Source organism: Lynx canadensis, chromosome B4 (assembly GCF_007474595.2).
Source record: "Lynx canadensis isolate LIC74 chromosome B4, mLynCan4.pri.v2, whole genome shotgun sequence".
NCBI lineage: Eukaryota > Metazoa > Chordata > Mammalia > Carnivora > Felidae > Lynx > Lynx canadensis.
The window spans coordinates 38023442-38046906 of NC_044309.1; the positions used below are offsets into that span (position 1 = coordinate 38023442).

A 23465-nucleotide genomic window follows, 5' to 3' on the forward strand; every position below is an offset into this window, starting at 1 on the left:
AATCAAACCACGCATATATGGTCAATTAACTTACAACAGAGGAGGCAAAAACATACCATAAGGAAAGGACAGTCTCTTCAATAAATGTTGGGAAAACTAGACAGCCATGTGCAAAAGAACGATATTGGATTGGCATCTTACACCATACGCAAAAATTAGCTCAAAATGGGTTAAAGACTTGAATATAAGACCAGAAACCATAAAACTGTCTGAAGAAAGGATAGGTAGTAAGCTCTCTGACACTGTTTTTAGTGATATCTTTTTGTATCTGAATCCAGAAGCAATGGCAACACAAGCAAAAATAAACAAATGGAACTGCATCAAACTAAAAAGCTTCTGTACAGTGAAGGAAACCATCAACAAAATAAAAAAGCAGCGTGGGAGAATATACTTGCAAATCATATATTTGATAAGGGGTTAATACCCAAAATATAGAAAGAACTCCTATAACTCAATAACAATAATGTAAACAATCTGATTAACAAATGGGCAGAGGATCTGAATAGATATTTTTCCAAAGAAGACATAGAGATGGCCAACAGGCACATGAAAAGGTGCTCAACCTCGGTCATCGTCAGGGAAATACAAATCAAATCACAATGAGATATCACCTCACACCTGTTAGAATTATCAAAAAGACAAAATAACAAGTGTTGGGAAGGATGTGGAGAAAAGGGAATCCTTGGGCACTGTTGGTGCAGCTACTGTGGAAAACAGTATAGGAATTCTTGGGGCGCCTGGGTGGCTCAGTCAGTTAAGTGTCCGACCTTGCTTGGCTCAGGTCATGACCTCGCAGTTCGCGAGTTCGAGCCCCACGTCGGGCTCTGTGCTGGCAGCTGGAGCCTGGAGCCTACTTCAGATTCTATGTCTCCCTCTCTCTCTGCCCCTCCCATGCTCATGCTCTGTCTCTCTCTGTCCCTTAATAATAAATAAACGTTACAAAAAATTTTTTTAAAAAGAACAGTATAGGAATTCTTAAAAAAATTAAAAATAGAGCTGCCATATGATTTAGTAATTCCACTTCTGGGTATTTATTCAAAGAAAATGAAGATGCTCATTTGAAAAGATATATACGCTCCTATGTTCATTGCAGCATTATTTATAATAGCCAAGATATGGAAACAACCTAAATATCTATCAGTGGATGAATGGATAAAGAAGATGTGGTATACACATATTATGGAATACTTACTGCTCAACCATAAAGAAGATGCAGTCTTGCCATTTGCAACAACATGGATGGAACTTGAGAGTATTATGCTTAGTGAAGTAAGTCAGACAAAGAACAATACCTTATGATTTCACTTATATCTGGAATCTAAAACAATTGGTTGCCAGAGGAGAAGGGGTATGTGGGTTGGGCAAAATGGGTGAAGGGGATCAAGAGGTACAAACTTCCACTCATAGGGGCACCTAGATGGCTCAGTAGGTTAAGTGTCCTACTCTTGATTTGAGGTCATGATCTTATGGCTCATGAGTTCGAGTCCTACATCGGTCTCTGCGCTGACAGTGTGGAGCTTGCTTGGGATTTTCTCTCTTTCCTTCTCTCTGTCTGCCACTCCCACATGCTCTCTCTCTCAAAATAAATAAACTTTAAAACAAAACAAAAACCCAAAACCAAAAACAAAACTTCCACTTGTAAAATAAGTAAGTCATGGGGATGTAACATACAGCATGAGGACTGCAGTCAATAATATTGTATTGCAAAACTGAAAGTTGTTAGGAAAAATCTTAAAGGTTCCTATCAAGAAAAACAATGTTTGTAAATTTGTATGGTGACAGATGGTAGATAGACTTATTGTGGTGATCATTTAGCAATGTATTCAAATGTAGAATTATTATGTTGTACACCTGAAACTAATGCAATGTGTCTCAGTTATACTTCAATAAAAAAAGAAAAAACTATTTGAATAGGGTATAAATTATGCGCAATGCTTTATTAAAAGAGAGAGGGAGAGAGAGAGAGATTGATTTCACTGATACAGGGTTAGGTGAGTCCCCAACCCTTTCTGTTCTTGGCTACCAACTTTCTTGTGTGTTTTATGTGGGTTTTCCCCTTCCCCCCCCCCCCCCCCCCCCCAACCAGGGCTTGGTCCTGCCACATCCACAGCCCTCAGGAGTGGGCTCTGAAGGCCAGCCAGGAAGGGAAGAGGTTGCTGTAGATGCAGCCAGAGCCCTTTATGTAGAGCTGAAAGGAGATACCTGCCTTGCCCCAGCCAAAGTCTCCCTGCTTTATACCCACACCTCATGTGGAATAAAAGTGATGTTACCTCACCTCCAGCATCCACCTTCCTCACTTCTTATCCAAATGCCCCTCGGTGGTTTAACAAGTTCAGGTGTCCCTGTGGGAGAGGGATGGATGTCCCCTGGGGATGCTCAGTGGACTAGGTCTTGGGCTCTGAGGACTGTTCTTCAAGAAAACAGCAGCAGCTGCCTTTCGGAAACATGGGTGTGACTTCCCCAGAGGGGCCACACTCTACTGGCTGATGGGGAGGTTAACAATGGGTGCCACCATGCCTGGGGCTGGTGGATGCTTCAAGCTGGGTGGATGCAGTCTGGGTGGATGCTTCAAGCCCACTCTGGCTTGGACACTGGGGGCTGGAATATCAGGCAGAGTGGGCCTCTCTCTCCACACCACTCCCGTTCTGACATTCCAGTTAAGCCCGATGCATGTGGGACAGCAGAGTCCCGGAGTTGGAGGACCTGAATTGGACACATTTTCTTCTCTCTGGGAATGCTTCTGGGGCCGCTGGCTTTTGGGATGCTAATACTGATTGTAGGACCTGCTTACAGCACAGAATTGTCCCCAGTTCTGGGCGATGGCTGGCAGTCCGGTTTCCTGGGCCCTCAGTGCAGCGGGCTCTGGGGCGAATGTTGATCAGCACAGGCAGGAAGCCTTGCTTGACCCTTTCTTTATGGGCTGGGGTGCGGGAGCATGGCCACCCTGACTCTGGAGCAGAGGGGAAGTAGGAGGTGATTCTTCAGACTCTGCAGGGCCTTTCTTCTTTGGTCCCCACCCCAGGGACTAAAGCATTAGATGCTGCCACATTGTAAACCCAGTGGTCCCAGTGGGCTAGGGGACTGATCTCCATAGCCCCTGCGGCCACCACCCCCCATCCCCCAGGTTCCAAGTAGGGTTAGTGCTGCCAGGGGACGGACTCGGACTCAGGACTTCTGCAGCCTCCACGGCTCTTTTCTGATGGGCAGGGACATTTCTAACGGCTCCACTCGATCTCTGGTTCTTCCTTCCTTCTGAGGAGCAGAGCCCTTGATTTTCCCCTCCACTGACACTTTGCCTGTTTTCTCATTGTCTGGTACGAACCAGGTGGGCACTCAAATATTTTTTGAATGAATGGAACAAATACTGCATTTGTGATATAAAAAGAAATGTATCCCTAATCTAGCCGATTCCCCTGGACGTTTAGAGCTCTTGCTTGATTTAAAAGCATAAGAGACTGTTAAAAACTGAGAACAAACTGAGGGTTGATGGGGGGTGGGAGGGAGGGGAGGGTGGGTGATGGGTATTGAGGAGGGCACCTTTTGGGATGAGCACTGGGTGTTGTATGGAAACCAATTTGTCAATAAATTTCATAAAAAAAAAAAAAATAAAAAAAAATAAAATCATCCATCTTCGGGCACCTGGTGGCTCAGTCGGTTGAGTGTCCAACTTCGGCTCAGGTCATGATCTCACAGTTTGTGGGTTCAAGTCCCGTGTCGGGCTCTGTGCTGACAGCTCAGAACCTGGAGCCTGCTTTGGATTCTGTGTCTCCCTCTCTCTCTGCCCCTCCCCCACTCACACTGTCTCTCTCTCCCTCTCTCTCTCTCTCTCTCTCTCTCTCAAAAATAAACATTAAAAAAATTAAAAAATAAACCATCCATCTTCATAATCGCAGGGGTTTGAAATGTCTCTGGGGAGGGGCAGGACTTGTAGATCAGGAGCTCCTCACTGAAGGAGCCGTGGCTCTGCCTGAGAGACTTAACCTTCCCTTTCCCGAGGAGGGGTGAACAGGGAGCCCAGCTCAAAAATTTCACAGTGGAGGAAACTGAGGCTGGTTTTCCCAGGTTCTTTTGAGCAGAGGAAGCTGGAGCCAGACTTTCTAGATGCTGACCCTGGATTCTATTTTATTCCATCCCCACCCCCACACCTGCTCCCATCTTCCTCAGTTCACCCAAGGATGCCTCTTGAGTTCCTAGCACCCTGCGTGTGAGGTGACCTTGCAGGGCCTGAGGGCAGCTTTGTAGGAAAACATGCACCCCAAATGGCCAAATCCGTGAGGACTTGAGGGAGGCACGTGTGGGGTTATTTTGGGTTTGGTGGGCCGGGCTCAGATCTCTCTGGCATTCCCGGCCGCTGGCCTCTCAGAATTGACCAGAATGGAAGGATGATAAAAATCAAGGCTCCAGGAATAGCCCAAGAATTTGTTCATTCTTAACCTCTGTAAAGAGGTGCCGCCCAACCCAGAGCCCACAGTGAAGTTGGGGCTGGGGGTGGGTGCTGGTATGGGGAGGGGTAGAGAAGGAGAGTTAAGACCATTTCCTCTTCCTCCCCTGGGGTGGAGGAGGTGGCAAGCTCAGTGCCTGGCTCAGTGCCAATCTGATAAGAGAGAAGGATTTAGAGGCCAGAGGAATGTCCCTCCTCCCACTAGACCATCCCGGCCTCTTGGGGAGTCGCCTGGGAGCTCCCATGGCCAGGGTCAGTGGGTCCAGCTTCCTGGGTCTCTCTAACTGCCTCTTTCTGTTTCTCTGTCCCTCTCAGACTTAGGCAGGCTTGGGGCAGCTGTGGCCTTGGATTCTCAGGGAGGCTTACTGCCTCCTTTCTTCCCCAGAGCCAGGTCCAGAGTCACTTTTGCTCAGTGTATGGGAGGGAGATGTGTACTGAGTATCTATCCTACAGAAGTTCAGGAATCTGCCCTTGTCCTGAAGGAGCTAGACTGGACATGTAGAGACGACTGTGTGTACACATTCAGACTCAGAAGCATCATCCAGACCAGTCCATAGTTCTGGAGGGGCGGGTGGAACTGTAACAGACAGAGTGGGTCAGTAGACAGAGCAGGCTACCAGGAGGCAGGACACCTGGCTTGTCCTGGACCAGTCACATTACTTCTCTAGGCTTTAGTTTAGTTTAGTTTAGTTTTTTATCTGTAAAATGAGGAGTCTCTGATCCCTGAGGTCCTTTCTGGCTTAAGAATGATCTGATTTTGGGGGTTGTAGGGAGGAAAAACTTTCTCAGATGGGGGCGGGGTGTTTGTGTTGCCTCTGCTCTTTGTTCCATATGGGGTTCAAGGGTGGGCATCTCAGCTGGTCATCCCCATGGGGGGCAGGCTGAAGGCTCAGATGTCGCAGCTGGGCCCCAAACCTCTCTTCTGTTCTCTGGACACTTCTGCTCAAGAAAACTGTAAAATCTGACATTAGGTTTAAAAAATCAGTTGCCCTTGTCCAGGATGAGGTGATCATCCCTTGGCCAACAAGATGAGGTCTGCACCTGCCCCTGGCCAGCCTTACTGCTTCCCCCTTGGAGCCACTTTGCCTCTTGTGTTTCTGTAAGGCTAAATTACCTGTAGCCTTTCCTCCCTCTCCCACCATGCAAGCTCTCATTTCTCATTGTTCCCGGTGTGGTCTACTTGCTTGAAATGCCCCTCCCACCCTGCATTGTGTTTTCTCTTATCTGCATTGTTTTAGCAGGTAGGAAAATTTGTTCAGCCATTATTTCTTCAAGAATTTTTCTGTTCCCCCTTCTCTCTGTTCTCTTTCTAGAACTTTAGTTACATGACTATTAGCCTCTTAGATATTGTCCTATAGGTTTCTGATGCTCTATTAATTTTTTTCAGTCTTTTTTCTTTGTGTGCTTCATCTGAGATAATTTCTATTGTTATGTCTTCAGGTACAATGTTATTTTCTTCTGCAGGGTCTAATCTGATGTTAAATTTTTCTATCCAGTGTATCGTTCATTTCAGATACTATCTTTCTCATCTCTAGAAGTTCGATATGAGTCTTTTTATATCTTTTCTCTTTTTATCATGTGTATGTTTCCCTCTACATTCTGGAGCGTATGGAGCATACTTACAATCGCTGCTTTTCATCTGTGTCTGCTGGTGTCATCATCTTTGTCATCTTTGGGTCTGTTCTATTAACTGATTTTTCTCCTGGTTATGGGTCATATCTTTCTGCTTCTTTGAATGCTTGCTAATTTTTGATTGAGTGCCAGACATTGTAGATTTAATGTTGCTGGATTTCATTATATTTCTTTAAATAGTATTGGACTTTATTTTGGCATGCATTTCAATTGCTTGGGATCAGTTTAATATTTGAGGCTTGTCTTTAAGCTTTGTGAGGGTGGATCCAGAGCAGCTTTTAGTCCAGGGCTAATTTAGCTTCACTACTAAGGCACCACCCTTCTGAGGACTCTGCCCAGTGCCCTGGGTATAGTGAGGTCTCTCTACTCTCCAGGGGGGAATGTGACCTCTTTTTGGCCCTGTGTGCTACAATCATTTGGCCTATTGCTTTCCATTGGTTCTCTTCCCAGTCTTGTGGAGCTCACTTCACACATGTGTGGATTAGCCAGAGAGTCAAGGAGACTCTTCTGCACATTCCTAGAGCACCCTGTCTGCACAGCCCTTTGTCTCTACTATTCTACCTTCAATTCTAGCTCCATGAACTCTGATTTCTGTCTCTTCAGCTTGGTGAGACCACTGGACTCCATTTGTGTGTTTAAAAAAAAATTTTTTTTTTAGTGTTTATTTATTTTTGAGAGAGAGAGAGAGAGAGAGAGAGAGAGCACAAGTGGGGGAGGGGTAGAGAGAGAGGGAGACACAGAATCTGAAGCAGGCTCCAGGCTCTGAGCTGTCAGCACAGAGCCTGACGCGGGGCTTGAACTCACAGACTGTGAGATCATGACCTGAGCCGAAGTCGGACGCTCAACTGACTGAGCCACCCAGGTGCCCCACTGGACTCCATTTGTATTCCTTCTCCTGTGCAGCTGTGTGCAAACCACCTCCAGGCAGTCAGCTGGGTAACCATAGGACTCACTCTTACGTTTTCCTCTTCTCAGGGATTACAGTCCTGTGCGGCCTGTTGTCTCATATCTGAAGGAATTGTCTCATGTATTCTGTTCAGATTTCTAGCTGCTTAAAGTGGGAGGGTAGAGCCAGTCTGCATGACTTCACCATGGTGGTAAACCAAAGTCCAGCATTATTGGAAGACTTACCTCGGGCATCACTTCCTTCCCCACTGAGGAATGTGTCTCTAGTCAGCACTCTTATGAGACCCCATAAGCAGGATATTCTTTTCCTCATAATTTTATCTGGGTCTGTTATCTCTCTAAGTAGGCTGTCTCCCTGAACACAAAGATGAGATGGTATTTTCTTGTTGTCAAAGAAAATGTAGTATTTCCCTGGTACATAGTCCAGTGCCTGGCATATAGTAGGCAGCTCACATTTGTTGATTGCATGAGTGAATGAGAAATGAAAGAAACTGTAAGCTAACTATCTAAGAAGAACACTATCTCAGTGGGTATGGGATTCAGACTCTCTTTGTGCTCTGTGGAGCTTCCACCACATCTGTAGTTTTGGGGTTTGTTAATTCTGGTCGGGACACTGGCAAATCTGAATTCATCCAGAGAAGGGCGACTAAGGTGCTGGACGCTATACCACGTGGGAGTTGGATGAAGGATTTAGGAATGTTCGTTTTGTCCTAGAATTGCTTTTATGGAGTGGTAAGGGGGACACGATAATTGTTTTCTAACATGTGCAGGATTGATGGGGAAGAGGAGGGCTTAAACGTGTCCTGTAGCTTCAGAGGGCCAAACCTAGGACTCATGGATGAGGGGATTCCAGAAGATTGGATGTGGATCCAGTTCCAGGAAGAACTTGTCTTATCTTGCCTTTCTTCTTTCTTTCTTTCTTTCTTTCTTTCTTTCTTTCTTTCTTTCTTTCTTTCTTTCTCTTTCTTTCTTTCTTTCTCTTTCTTTCTTTCTTTCTTCCTTCCTTTCTTTCTTTCTTTCTTTCTCTTTCTTTCTCTTTCTTTCTTTCTTTCTTTCTTTCTTTCTTTCTTGAGAGAGAGTGAGTACAAGCGGGGGAGGGGCAGAGAGAAGGAGAGACAGAAGCCCAAGCAGACTCTGCACCATTTGTGCAGAGCCCAGTGCAGGGCATGAACTCAGTAACTGTGAGATCATGACCTGAGCTGAGATCAAGAGTTGAAAACTTAACCAACTGAGCCACTCAGGTGCCCCTGGGAGGAACTTTCTAACTGCTAGTGCCATCTAGCAGATGAATAGGCTATCTTGGGAGGTAGTGAGCTCTTCATCACTTCTGGGGTTTAAGTAAAAACTGATATTTATTGATCAGGGATTTTGTGTTTGGGATTGTAAGATTAGATATGATGTTGTATGAGATCGTTTCTAAGATACTTTTCTACTCAATGATTCTAAATCTTTGTCCTCCCTTTGAGCCCAATGATCCAGCCCTCCTGGAAATTCCCAGGCCCCAACACCCCCCCACCCCTGCCACCACACACAGTGCACACCTGAATATGCCCTCCTTACTACAGTTTTGTGGAACTCCTCACACCTTCATCCTTGCCCAAAGTGGACTCCTTCTGGTGGCCCTGCAGACCAGCTGCTCGCCGTCTGTGCTCATCTCCATCATTTCAGTTCCAGCCTGACTGGCACCCCATCCATCTGGGCTGGTGCCTTATGTCAGTGCCTTGTCCCATTGTGTCTCCTGTGTCTGGATACACAGTGCCTTTGAGACAGTGCAGGACTCTGGTTAGCCCGTTGTTCTCCCTCCTGCCCACACAGCAACATCTGGCAGCCTTGCTGCAGCCATTCTGCATGCTCGCGAACGTCGCTCTGAACAGACACGGCTGCTCTTGACCTGTTCATTGACTTACTTCTCTGGGATCATGTCACTTCCTCTGTGCGGCCTCTCCCCTCCCTGGACTGAAAGCTCCCAGGGAGGTGCCACCCCATTGGGTCTGGGATGGTACCTTGCACACTGTGGAGGCCCGTTAAACGGTGGTGGGGGCTGGATTTTCAAGAGAATCTTCAAGGACCTGCCTTTCCCCGTTAAAAAAAATTTTTTTTTAGTGTTTATTTACTTTTGAGAGAGAAAGAGAGAGACAGAGGCATCAGCAGGGTAGGGGCAGAGAGAAAGAGAGACACAGAATTCGAAGCAGGCTCCAGTCTCTGAGTTGTCAGCCCAGAGCCCGACATGGAGCTCAAACACACAAACTGTGAGATCATGACATGAGCCAAAGTTGGATGCTTAACTGACTGAGCCACCCAGGCACCCCAGCCTTTTGCCATTTTTAAGGTGGTCTTTAGGGAGCTCCAAATAAGATTCCAGCCAGAGAAGGAAGGGCAGGTCTGCAGCTCAGTGGCTGGAGAGTGTAGGGGGCTGACTCAGAAGGGGAAAAAGCCAAGGACTCCATCTTCTGCTTGCCTAAAGCTGTTGCCCAACCTCTCAGTGGAAGGAACCTTTGTCAGGTTGTCTGCTAGGGGATCCATGGTACCTCCCTGGTTCCTTCGTGGTGTCTGCAGCAGTCAGCTGCGCCCAGGGGGTAAGTCACAGCCAGGCAGGCTCTGGGGGCAAGGGCTTTATAGGAAGCAGACCTGAGGTGAGAAATCTTCCCGGCAGCTGAGTGCCCTGGCCTGACCCCAAGTGGCCTCGAGCTCCCGAGAGCCTCCTTCCCAGTGTGCTGCTCGTCTTCCTTCAGCTCGCTGGGCCACGCATGGTCATGGATGTGAGGAGCACTCTTGAACTCGGACTCGGGTTCCCTGGTCCTCTTAGCCTTGGTCAGACAGGTCTGACATGGGGCAGTCTTGTTTCTTCCTCTGCAAATGGGAAGAACAAGGGCTCCACTGGGGAGCGGGGGGTGAGCTCGTTTGCAGGACTGATGTTCGAGGCTCCCGCTCCCAGAGCTGCTTTCGCCATCCTGGACAGTGTGGGCTTAGCCTCTTCCTCAGCAAAAGCGCAGCACTCCTCTCAAATGGGAGTCCTTTCTCCCATAGAAGCAAAGGGAATGTTATTTGGAAACTGATCTGCTAGGAGGGCTGGAGTGCAAGTGCATTTAGACTCACAAAGTCGGCGCCCCCACTGGAAAGGGAGCTCCAGGGGAGAAGGCGTGCCTCTCTCTGTATTTGCTCTATACGTCCAGCATCGAGACAGCAGCTGGCACAAAGTGGGCACCCCGTAGACGTCTGACGACTGAATGAAAGCATCCGGGAGGAAGGAGTCCCGGCATTCGTGTGGCCAGGGTCGTGTGGCCAGGGCTGTGCAGCACTCCACCTGGCCTCTGCCACTTAACAGATGAGGTAGATGAGGTTCGGCGGGGCAGTAGTGTGCCCAGGCCCCTCGCTGTCAGATGGGAGACCTCAGTGTTTTGTCTCCCAGCTGCTTGCTTGTTCCACTGGAAGGCTGCCAAGACAATAATAAAAACAATGCTATAATTACAGCTAATATTGACGGAGTGCGCTCTGTCATGACGGGGAGTGTTTTGGCCTAATTCTTGAAATGCGCTCACTGAAAAGAGATTTCCCGAATTTGTTCACCCTTTCCTGTGGCCTTCTGTACACATGCCCTAGTGTCCGCCTTAGAACACATTTGCCCTCGATGTGAAGAAAAGAAAAAGATACTATTTTCATCAGTCCTATCCATGGTAGCTGTTGTCTGCATGCTGTTTAGGTCAACTAATGGTTTATTGGGGGTGTTTATATTGGTGATCTTACTATTCTCTATGTGGTTATCAGTATGGGATTTGCTCATTTGTGCTTCTGCCGGTCATCTATTGAGCACCTACTGTATGTAAGCAGGTCCTGGGCACCAGGGATTCGGTGGGGACTAGCACCTGATGTGTCCACCTGTCTGAGGACCTCAGACATGACTTAGCTGGTTCCTCGAGGCAAGAACTGTGTGTGTAAATCCTTCTGTGTTTAAGGCTCCCCTTAGCACTAGGGTCTCTGCCCTGGGACTGAAAGTTAGCATGGGGGATGCATTGTGGAGTCTTCCTTTTCTATAGGGCACTCTGCTAGGAAAGCACTGAAGCATACTCCCAGGCATCATTTTACTGTCGTTTCCCCCTGACAATGACCTTGAGAAGTGGTTAGAATGAGGATTTTTTTTTTTTTTTTTCCCAGAGGAAGCCACTGAGCCTCAGAGGACTGACAGCGTGTAAGTGGGGCTGAGGACTTGTGATTTCGATCCTGGCCTCAGCTTGGTTCACCCTAAGTGTTCTGAGACTCTCATTCCACAAATGTTTGAGGGGCTCCTCTGCCAGGGGATGCAGGAGAGAAGGAAAATCCCTGTCCTCAAGAGCTTATATTTTGGTGGAGAAGATTGACCATAAGCAAATAATTTCAGCTCTGTATTACATTGGGTAGTGACAGAAGCTATGGAGAAAAGTGAAATAGGGAAGGGGTGGAGGATAGGGCAGGGCTCAGGGATTATGGCTTACACAGGGCACTTAGGGAAGGCCTTACCAAGGAGGTAAATTTTAGCAGAGAGGGCAGAAGGTGATAGAGCCAACCCTGAAGATACCTGGGGAAGGTGCATCCCATGGCAGAGGGAATAGGATGTGCAAAGGCCCTGAGGCAGGAGTGTGTGTGGCTTGTTCAAGCCTGTATAGCTGGTGTGAAGTGAGCAAGGGAAAGGTCATGGTCCTCAGAGCACATAGGGCCTTGGAAGTCTTTTTCTGGGCTTTAGCTTCTCTGGTGGTGAGGTGGGAGCCAGTGGAGGAATTTGATGGAGGAGAGACAGACCTGCCTCCCATTTCAAAAGGATCACTGGCTACTATGTAGAAAATCGACTGAGCGTATATATGCGGCGGCAGCAGCAGCAGCAGCAGCAGCAATAATAATAACTGCTCTCTATCAAGTGCTTGTTGAGTGCCAGGCATGGTCGCATTTAATCCTCCTGACTACTTTATCTCCATCTTCCTTAGGCGGAAACCTAGACTCAGCTGGTAGAGCTGGCTGTCAGTTTAGGACAATCTGATTCCAAAGTTTGTGCTCTTGACTGTCATCCATTTTTCAGTGGCAGAGGGATGGCTCCTTTAGAATGGCAGCGAACAGACATCTGGGTGTGGCAGTTGGGTGGACCGTGTACCCATTCTCTGGCTGCTCTCGGGGGTTCAGCGGGCCACCCAGAAGAGGGGTGAGGGGCAGGCTCTCTCCTCTTACTCTCGTATTGAGTGGAGGCTGGGGCAAATTGCTTCCAGATGAGGGAAGCAGTTTGGGGAGTGGAATTTGTGCCCTGTCTCCAGACAGCAGACTCTCAGGGCCTGAGAGGGCCTTGTGTCTTTGTGTTTGGCCTATCAGACAAGCCCTTGTACTTAGAGACCTGGAATTTTTGCTACCGACTGGGGCTCAGTGCCCCGAGGCAGGTGGGCGGGAGACCTCTGCAGATGGTCTCCCCCTCCCTGGAGACACAGCCTCCCTCTCTTTCTGAGTGAAGTCTGGGCCAAAGTGCCCTGTATTTTATCTCCCCCTTTTCTTCCAAGTCGCTTAGGTCACTTTCAGAATGTCACTTCCATAATCCTCATATTTATTGCTCCCTAAGGAAGTAGGAAGATTTTGCCTTGTCTTAAAAAAAAAAAAAAAAAAAAGTGCTGGGGGTCCCTGGCTGGCTCAGTCCATAGAGCGTGTGGCTCTTGATCTTGGGCATGTGAGTTCGAGTCCCATGTTGGGGGGTTGAGTTTACTTAAAAAAAAAAAAAAAAAAAAAAGTGCTGCCGGGTGGGAAAACTGGGGGAGTGAGGCTGGGGTGGATCAAGGGAGGGAAGCCCAGGCCTGGGTGCAGCTTGCCTGGAGTGGGGCAGGGAGGGAAGAGCTGAGCTGACTTGGGTTTGTTCTTTTTAGCTTGACCTTTGGTGTCTGAGTGTGTGGGAGGTGGGGCTGAGCTGGGACTTCCTGCCCTTACCTAGCAAGTGGTCTCAGAGAGCTGATGCGGCCCTGGCCACGTGAAGTGAGGGGGATTCTGGAAAAGAGAGGAGGTGGCCGCCTCAGGCCAGACTCCCTGGCTGCTCAGCGTCAGCGGGGGCCCTGGGGCTGGGGCTTGGAGGCACTCTCCCAACCTTGAATACACACCACCACCCACAGCGCCAGACCTTGGCGGGCCAGGCAGGGGAGGGTACATTGTTTCGCAGGGTAGAGAGAGGACCATTTTGGGAAAGAAAGGCTCCTTCTTGGCTGCTCAGATCCCAGCGGGTTAGCAGCCACAGAAGCAGAGCAAACAGGCCCCTGACTTTGTTTCTATTTCAGAAACCTCACTGTTGCTGACAGGCCACCACTGCAGAATGTGGCATCATCACAGGGCCATGGAGCTGACAGCCGCCTCCTGTAGTGGGGGTGGGGAAGGAGGTGCCGAGGGTGGGGAGGGTGGGGGCTCTATCGAGACCGCTGCCTCCATCAATTCGAGTTAGAGTTGGGGAGGGGCCAGACATGCCTCGGCCTTGGCCGGTTCTCCTGACCTCACAAGCCAGCAAGTGAATATCTGCCTCAAAGACAGGGTGGTGAGGCAGGACAGTAAAGGGTGGGAAGTGGCCTGGAAACTTGGATTGCATTTCCAGCTGGTTTGGCTGACCAGCCAGGTGACTAGGGCCTTCTTTCTAGTCTTCCCACCTGCAATCTTTCTGAGCCTTAAAGCTCCAGCTTTCTCAGGTCAGGGTGAGGAGAGAGGACCCAGGTGCAGAGACCCTCCCTGCCCCTGCCCAGCCCCCAGATGCCAGGTGCCCTTCCTCCGAGGCCTTTGCATGGTGGTTGTTAGGTCTGGCTTTCCTTTTCTGTTAGGGCACTGGCTTCATGGTGGCCTGTGCCCTGTCTGGCTGTCAAATGCTCCAGAGACTCTTAGGTCATACTCTGAGCCAGCCTCCTGCCTCAGTGTCCCCATTCTTCACACTCAGAATGGTATTTTTCTTAATTTATATATTACCTTGTTCCAGAAAAGATGATTAAAACAAACCCAAATACCTGGCAATATCACTGGTCCGTTTGTTCCTGGCTTGAGTTTCACCTGTTGGCTAGGACTCTTATCTGTGGTCAGCAAATTGATGGTTTGTGATGGGTCCCCAAGGCTTTGCACTCATTCATCCTTCCTGGAACAACACTGGGCTGTACATTCTTTACAAAGTCTTGAGGAGCCATTGTAGATGTCTCCTCCCTCCACTAAGTGTTCCCTGCCTCCCCCTTGCTGAGGGTGCCTTTCCTTTGTGACCCTGTAGCGCCTTGGGTGAAGCTTTTGAGAGGAATAAGACAGTTTCTGTCATAGAGCCTAGTGGGATAGACAGTGAGGCATCTTGCCTTTATACAGGTAATGCAGGGGCCCACATCAGAGGTGCTCTATAAATGTGTTCGCCTTAAAAATCTGAAGAAGTATTCATTCTGTACTCACACTTTATTGATACTTGGTTTGGTGTAGAATTCTAGGCTAGGGATTTTTGTGTGTGTATGTGTGCAAAATATTGCTTAGTTTTCTTTTCAGTTCCAGGGTTACTGTCCAAAAGTCTAATGCCATTCCAATTTTGATCCTTTGTGGGTCACAAAGGACTTTTCTCTCTGGAGTTGCCAGCGTCCTGTGTAAAAGTCATCTTTGTCTAGCGTTCTGAAATATCACAAGTGACATTCCTTAGTGTGGATATACGTTCATGCAAGGGCACCCTGGAACCTTTCACTCTTGAAACACACATTGTCTAGCTCTGGGAAGTTTTCTTGAATTACTTCATAGATGATTTTTCTCTTGCCACTTTCTTTCTTCTTTCCCCTGGAGCTCCTAGAATTTGGATACTAAGTCTCCTGGATTGGTCTTATAATTTTATTTTCTTTCTCTTTTCTACTCTCACCCCTTTCTGGGAGATTTCTTCAGCTTTTTATTGAGGTTTTCATGTTAATTAGCATATTTTTTAATTTTTAAGAGTTCTTATGTTTTCTGAATATATCTTTTTGTTTTAAATAGCATTCTGTTTTGGTTTCATAGATGCAATATCACCTCTTATTTCTCTGGTGCTATATAGTTTTATTTTGGGGGGAAGTATTCTTCCTTACCAATGCCTATAAGGTGTGTGTACGTATGCTTTTTCTGTTTTTCCTGTGACAGACCTTTGGTAGTCTGCTTACATCTGCGTGGGGCATTAAGCTCTGTGTGTTTGTATGTGGCAGGCCCTTGTGGACTCTGGGCCTAATGTGGGGTGACCTGGTGGGCCTGTTTCACTTAGGAACCAGTAAGTTAGTATCTTAGGTATTTTCTCTTGAGCTGTTAAGATTTCCTAGAGAGGAATCTTCTATTAGTCTACCTGGAAAGCCTAAGGCTGACCCTCTATGCCCAGGAACCTAATGGGGAAGAGGGCAGGGATTTGGGCCTTCTTGTACTTCAGCTTAGCCGTTTCCAGCATGGTGCCCAGCATTTCCTTTTGCTCAGTTTCTCCATTCTGCAGACCTTCCACTTTACCCTCTCCAAAGAATAAACCCCTGGGATGGGGAGGGACACTGACCTGTCTGAGGCAAGTTGGGGAGGAAGTCGGGGGGCTTGGGACTCTTTCTTAGGCAGACCTGTAACCAGGCTTCCCTGGTGCTGCCAGTCCCCATGCCTTCTGGGGGTTCTGGGGGGCCAGTGCTTTGGGATTCAGCGCTATCAGGTTTCTTAAGATAGTTAGCCTTTGTCCTTGTGCCCTCCAGTCTCTAAAATTGTGTGGCTACCATCTTCCCTTCTGCTCTCTTCGAAATTGGGGGCTTATGCCTGCAACAAAAGTCTCTTCTTTCTTGTTTTAGCGAGGTGTCAGGGACCAGCCCAGGTGAACTCACGTGTTCTCTCTGAGAGCTTTGGCCAAAGCGTAGTTGGTATGTTTAGTTGCCCTTCTGTGTTGTTTTTCACGGAGCAGGGGGTGTGTTTCTTCAGCCTTTGTGGGAACGGAATGAAAGATCATTTTATTATGCATGCTTATTGCAGAACCCCCAGTACCCAGAGCTGTGCCAGTGACCCACGAGACCCTCAGCAGTCGCTGGCCGAATCAATGAGTGAACACGCGAATGAATTGCAAAGAGACTTGGAAACAAAAATGGAAGCAGAAGTACAATTCATTTGCACTGAAAGGCAAACAACTTAACACAACTCTACACCTGTTAAATATCAAACTGTTTAACAGACTTGATGGCTAGCGGTGGGGACACTGTGGACTTTTTCCTCATCTTGGTTTATTTTCTCTGGCCGTAGTGAGCATGCCATACTTCTGTAATTTTTGAAGAGGAATTAAATGAAGAAGAATAAGAACATGTCTAGTTTAGAATGTAAGCCTAGGCACATAGGAACCTAGGTACCATCTGGGGCTTTGGCAGCCTTTCAAGGTCATTCTACTGCCTTGGACCTTGGTGTCTTCCTCTGTAAAGCAAGTGGCTGGACCAGATGCATCGAAGGTCCAAAGTGCTAGTCCTGTGACTCCAGTACTGTCTTCTCTCGCTCCTGTTATGACAGTGTCGGTCTCTTGTGGAAAAGAACTGCCCCTACCTCCTTTTTTTTTTTTTCTTTTCTGACCTAGAATGCCTTCTTTGCCTGCATTTCTGCTCAGCTGGACCCTTCTAACCTTCAGAACAGAATCAGAGTCTCCTTTCCTTCCTGAACAGTCCTCTGCTGCTTCAGGATATGCCAGTCTCCCTTTCTGCAGCAGCCTTTGGCTTTTTTAGTTTGCAGTTGGGTAGAAAGGAAAGAGCCTAGACCTTGAAGCCCCATGGTGCTGGGTTGGATTTTAATTCTGCTGTTTACTAATAATGTGACCTTGGACAGTTTACCTGGTCTCTCTGAGCTTCAGTTTCCTCATCTTCTCAAAGGGAATTTGTATTGAAAGTTATCTCATGGAGTTTACGTGAGAATTGAATATGGTGTGTATTTAAAGTGCCTTGGTTAACATGTGACACAAAATAGCCCCATCACACAAGATGATGGTGTCAGCAGTAATGATCAGTGTTTCTGTGTATTACTTTATTTACTCACAAAGTAGAAACTTCTATTATTTTTATTTTTCCAGTGAGGAGATGGAGCTGTAAAGAAATAATTTGCCAAAGGTTACAAATCAAGGACATTCACCTTTTTTTTCAAGTGTTTTCCTTTTCTTCTTCTTCTTTTTTTTAATGTTCATTTTTACTTTTGAGAGAGAGACAGAGCACGAGTGGGGCAGGGGCAGAGAAAGAGGGAGATAGAGAATCCGAAGCAGGCTCCATCTGAGCTGTCAGCACAGAGCCCGACACGGGGCTCGAACTCACGAACTGTGAGATCATGACCTGAGCTGAGGTTGGACACTTAACCTACCGAGCCACCCAGGTGCCCCATCAAGTGCTTTTTTTTCTCTTTAAGTGTTTTTGTGTTTGCACTTCCTCCACGGATACTGATCTGTGAGCTGAATCCATGTCAGGTCTTGGTGCAGGGAACACAGCAGTGAGAAGACAAAGTTCCTGCCCTGATAAAGCTTGTCTTCTTGTGTCAGAGCAGGTCAGTGAACAAACAAACACTGTGTAACAGGCAGAGCGAGCGTGGAGGTGAAAATGGGGCAGCACTAGGCACCCACTAGGCCTGTGAGAAGGCGATGGGGAGAGTTATTTTGTGTTAGGAGTCAGGGAGAGCTCCTCTCATATGGGGATCCAGAGACCTCAGGGGGAATCGAGGGAGCAGGCCTCTTGAGTGTCTGGGGAAGCACATTCCAGGTCTTGGGGGCCAGTGAATGCGACTGTGAGTGGCAGAGCTGAGGATGTGAACTTGTTTCCTCAATTCCTTGCTTCCTCTTTGAAGTTGAAGACTGCCTCTTCTTCCTGTTTTGTGTCCTATGTGACATTGGATAAAGAAAGTGGGGGGGCACTTTGGTAGATGATCAAGAAATATTTTTTGGTTGATGAGCACTCCCACCCATGTCCTCTTAACTTGCAGTTGGGTAGTGCCTATGTAGGCACAGGGTTTGTACATAGTCACCACTCTTGGATGGTTCTCAGCCCCCTTCCCACAGTCTCCAGGGGAGCACAGACTTGGGAGCATCGCTGCCTGCAAGGCCTGCCCTCCTCTCTGTGCTGCAGCCGTGCTGGGCTTCTCTGAGCCCTTCACCAGGGCACATGCTGCCTTCCCCAGGGCCTTTGCACACGTGGCTCCCATATGCTCCTTCACGTGTTAGTCAGGTTTGCCTACAGGGGAGCGTTCCCTGATCCCTGACCCGGGTCAGTCCCCTTGTTCTGTGCTCTCATAGACTTGTTGGTTCTTTCCTTCATAGCATTTCTCTCCATTTATAACTGTATACTCACCTGTGTGGTCCTCAGACTCTGAATGTCTTTCTCCCTGGACCATAAACTCCAGGAGACAGAGGCCTAAACTGCTGTTGCTCATCCCTTTTCCTCCCCTGCACCTCCAGCATCTAGCACAGGAGTTGGCAAATTTTGTGTGTAAAGGACCTGATTATAAATGGCTTTGCAGATGGTCTGGTCTCTGGTGTTAGCTACTTAGCTCTGCCCTTGAAGCACAGAGGTAGCCATAGGCAATACGTACACGAATGTGCGTGGCTGTTTCCCAATTTATTTATGGACATCAATGATGGAATTTCATGTGATTTCCACATGTCATGAAATATTATTCTGCTTTTGATTTTTTTCTAACCTTATAAAAATGGGAAAATGATTGTTAGTTTGCAGGCTTTATAGACAGCAGGCTGGATTCGGCCAGCCTGTAGTTTATGGACCTCTGATGTAGCATCATGCGTGGCTTATAGTAGGTTCAGTAAGTATTTGTTGAACTAGTGGATGGCATCTTGGACACAGTAAGAAGTAATGAGTTTATGAGCTGCTGCCTTCCCTTGATCTACTCCATAATCTCTATCCCTTATCAGATTCCCCGTGATCTGTTAAAATCAAAGAAGATACTCAACTGGTTCTTTTTTAAAAAACAGCTTTATTGGGGTGCCTGGGTGGCTCAGCCAGTTGAGTGGCTGACTTTGGCTCAAGTCATGATCTCCCCGTGCATGGGTTCCAGCCCCATGTCGAGCCCTGTGCTGACAGCTCGGAGCCTGGAGCCTGCTTCAAATTCTGTGTCTCCCTTTCTCTCTGCCCTTCTCCCACTTGTGCTCTGCCTCCAAAATAAATAAACATTAAAAAAATTGAAAAAAACTTTATTAAGTAGTAATTTACATATCATAAAATTCACCCATTTTCAAAGTGAGCAATTCAGTAGTTTTAAGTGTATTCTCAGTTATGCGACTATCATCACTATCAATTTTAGAAATTTCATCCCCTGTCAGAGAACCCCGTATGCATTAGTAGCCATTCCCATCCCCACAAACAGCCCCATTCATGTACTTTTTTTCCTCTATAGATTTACCTCTTCTGGATATTTCATATAATGGAATCCTGTCATATGTGGTCTTTTATGACTAGTTTTTCACTTAAGCATGGTATTTTCAAGGTTCATCCATGTTGTCGCCTGTTAGGATTTCTTTTTAAGACTGAGTAATATTCCATTGCGTGGACATACCACGTGTTGTTTGTCCTTATTCATTTATCTGCTGACAGACATTTGAGTTGTTTCCACCTTTAGATTGCTGTGAATAAAGCTGCTGTGAACGTTCACGTACAATTTTTCGTGTGAGCATGTGTTTTCATTTCTCTTGGGCAAATACCTAGAAGTGGAATTGCTGGGTCATATGGTAACTGTGTTGAGCCTCTTAAGTTGCTCCAGACTATTCTCCAAAGCAGCTGCACCGTCTTACACCCCACCTAACAGTGTACAGGGGTTCCATTTCCTCCACATCCTTGCCGACGACTTTTTGTTTGAAAATTTTTAAGTTTATTTACTTATTTTGAGAGAGAGAGAGAAAGAGAGAGAGAGAGAGAGAAAGAGAAAGAAAATGTGTGAGTTGGGGAGGGGCAGGGAGAGAGGGAGGGAGAGAATCCCAAGCAGGCTCTGTGCTGTCCACTCAAAGCCCCACGCGGGGCTCAATCTCACAAACCTTGAGATCATGACCTGAGCTGAAATCAAGAGGCAGACGCTTAACCGACTGAGCCACCCAGGTGCCCCTATTTTAATTGTTTCAACGACTCTTTTACTGCTTGTCTTTTTGATTGGCCAGTTCTTTTTTCATTGCACACACCTTTGGTTGTGAGACGGTGGGCTGAATTGAGCACCTAGATAAGTTCCATCATTTTCTTTTGTAAGAGCAGTGCATGCTTATTAGAGCATATTTGGGGGACAGAACCTGATGGCTGTTAGCAATGTCCTTGTGGCACTTGGTCACAGCCCGCTAACTCTAACAGGTCCCCTAAGACCAAGGCAGTTGCCATAGCGAGCAGTGCAGTGGATCAGGATGCGGGCCTGGGGGCTCAGAATGCGGGACACAGACTGACTCTGCTGTGCCCAGATGCTCGACATTGGCAAGGTGCTTAGTCTCTGTAGGCCTCCGTTTTCCCCTTGGCAAAAGGGATTCACTCATGCATTCACCTTATTCAGCACGTCTCTTTCGGGTACCTACTATGTGGCAGGCCTAGCACGCACTTTATGGGTCATGGTAAAGATGAAACAGGGTCATGTGTATGAAGTGCTGAGCATAAATGATAATAGTACAAAACCAATCAACAGACCCTGCCCTTCCTGAGGTCATCTGGCTCCTCATAGCTTGTTATTGTTGTCAGGTGAAGATAGCTTGTCAGAGGAGGAAGGGTCCTCAGTGGGTGTCCTTCTCACTCGTGGCTTGCGCTGGATCCCAGTCCAGCAGCCAGCTTCTGCCTGGATGTTTCGAGTGATGAACACCCCCTCTGATCGCTGGACAGCTCTGGTTTTCAGATCTGCTTCTCTGGAGCCGTCCTTTGGCCTTGTCTCTGCCGGCCGAGCCTGGGAACGCGCGCCTGCTCCCTCGTCCACATGACAACCCGGGAGTATTTGACAACAGCTACCCCTGTACCTCTTCTCCAGTTCCACCAGCTGTCTCTCAGATAACTTCATTTCTAGACCCCACTGCCCCGGTGGCTGCCTTTGGATGCACTCCAGCACTGTTTTCTGGACTCAGCCTGAGCCTTCCCCGTTGGAGATCCACACAAACCGAGCGCCAGAATGAGTTGTAAGCTTATGAGGGTGACAAATCTTCACCTTTACCAGCAGGACGGTTTTATGGAAGAAAGTGCTCAGGAAGGAAAGATAACTTCATTCAAGATTACAGAAAAAATAAAATTCCAGCTAAAGCCTGTCCATTTCCCCCTGCTGCTTGCCAAGCTCAGTCTATAGGAAGGCAGCACAGACTGCCCTCATCATCTGGCTCCTGATGGGCGTTGCAGGGGCAACCTGCTTGGCTGAAAGGGTTTGTGATTGAGAGTTTGAGTGTTCCCCACTGTCACCTCCTGTCCTGATGGGGCAGAGCTGTTGATACATTCCTTGGGCTCCGTTTTATAAGCTGCTGGAGGGAGATGGTGACAAGCAGCCTGTTAATAAAAGCACTTTAGCAAAAACAACACGAGGAAGGGGGAGGAATCAGAGCTCTATCATTTGTCTGTCTGATTTTTGTATCCTAGGGCCTTTCTTTTTTTGGTAGGAGAAATCCAAATATGTTTAGCAATTCCTGCGCTGTTGCCTGTGGGGTAAAAACCTAGTAGTTTTAGAATTGAGAATAGTCTAGAAACCCACAATATGCCCAGCTCTGCCCCGAGGCAGGAACGGTGAGGGAGCACACATTTTGGGCATTTCCCACTTCCTTAGGCCTGAGTTTTTGAAAGTCCATGCCTACATTTCTTCCTGTGTTCCAGGCTGATTTACATAACTTTATTCTTATGTGGTTAGTTACTCATTCAGAAATTCCCCTGTCCATCTGTTCTGGGATTCTGAGTCAGTGGGAACAGAATACTACGGTACATTCTGGCCCCTGCCTCCTCCTGTTCCTCCTCCCTGCCTGGAGGCAGAGGCAGAGGCCAAGGACCAGGACGTTTGTCGAGGCTGTCAGATCCTGGTCTGGCTCCTCCAGTTGAAGGAAGCACCTCAGGGGGCAGTTGCTACAGGTGCTGTGGCCGCGGGGTCTGACCACTTGCCTGCAAGCTGTCATCTCAGGGCTTAGCAGGTGAGGGCAGCCTAGAGGTGAGAGGCGGCAAAGTGAATGGCCAAGGCCCACCTCCCGGTTCACACACCAGCCACACTGCTCCCCGTCGTGGCCCTGGACAAGTTCTCCCAGACCCTTTTTCCCCTGTAAAATGGAGACACTAAAGGACACGTTTCAGCAGGTTACTGTGACTATGAAGTGAGTTAACGCGTGTAAAGCTTCTAGAACCTGCCCGGCACGTAGAAAGCATGGTGCAGGTGTTAGTGGTGGTGAGCAGGATGGTGAGGATGATTTCTCTCTTTCCTACTGGATTACCTGATCCCTCTTTTTTTTTTCCTTTTGTTTATATTTATTGACACATATGGGAAAACTTTGGTGTGAGCTCAACCCCATGGCGTTCCCCCTCAGAGGCCTTTGCTCCCCTTCCTTCTCACCACTGACCGGTGCCTTCACTGCTCCCAGACTCTGAGTGAGAATCTGCCAGAGGCGGGTCTCCCAGTAGCAGGAGACAATTTCATGTCCCTGCCTCTGTCTCCTCATCTGTAACCTGTGGAAAAACATCTACCACTCCCTCTTCTTCCTCCCAGTCCCCTCCAGAGATGGGAAGAGGCTTCAGGCACCATTATTAAGCATGACAGGTTACAAAGACAGAACTTTGGTGGACGGTAGGGGAGAGATGGAAGGCACAGGGCCAAGGGCTCAGTAACCCTGGGGCAGGGTTTGGAGGGGGGTGACCTTGGAGGGGGGTGAACGAGTACCTTCCTTGGGGTACTGTGAGCACAACAGTATGGGTTACACTGCCCACAGAGAACGTATGTGGGATGTTGTTTATTTATTATTTATTTATTTAAAAAATTTTTTAAAATATAATTTATTGTCAAATTGGCTAACGTACAGGGTGTGCAGTGTGCTCTTGGTTTTGGGGGTAGATTCCCGTGGTTCATCGCTTATACAACACACAGAGCTCATCCCAAGTGTGTGGGATGTTGTTCAGAAAATCAGTCGCAAATGAATGTTCTTCCAGCTCATTCTGTTCCCCACCTGGACAAGTGCCTATGCTTTTTGCCCTCAGGATGCTCACGAAGGGGATAGGGGCAGTTTAATACTGGGAAGAAAGCCTCAGTGACATGAATAACCAGTGGTTGTTACTTTCCCTTTATGCCTCAAGTACTATGCTAGACATCTACTTTATAAGATGAGGAAAACAAGGCTCAGAGGGGCTCATTAGCTGCCCCTGAGGTCATACAGTGGGACATGCCAGAGAAGGATTTAAACTCTTCTCCGGGGGATTCCAAAGTCTGTGGTCTTTCCAGGAGGGGAAACTTGATTCTGAGCCCCACGAGGCCTGTTGGAGTCTCCACATCTCTCTTCCGGCTTTTCTGGAGGATTGGTGTGAAATCCTTTCTCTCAGCCACATGATGTTTGTGTGTTCTTTTTTAT

At 47.7% G+C, this 23465-nt stretch overlaps 1 protein-coding gene across 5 annotated transcripts in view; it reads left to right on the plus strand.

Annotated features, from left to right (window-relative positions):
• Positions 1-23465, plus strand: part of TSPAN9 (tetraspanin 9) — a 204249-nt gene that overhangs the window by 19687 nt on the left and 161097 nt on the right. For 2 of the 5 annotated variants that reach the window (XM_030321446.1, XM_032593898.1), the window contains exon 3: positions 11132-11165. The exons of the other annotated variants lie outside the window; for them this stretch is intronic. The gene's annotated coding sequence lies outside the window, so the exon portion shown is untranslated. The remainder of the gene's footprint in view (positions 1-11131; positions 11166-23465) is intronic. 5 annotated transcript variants of the gene reach the window in all.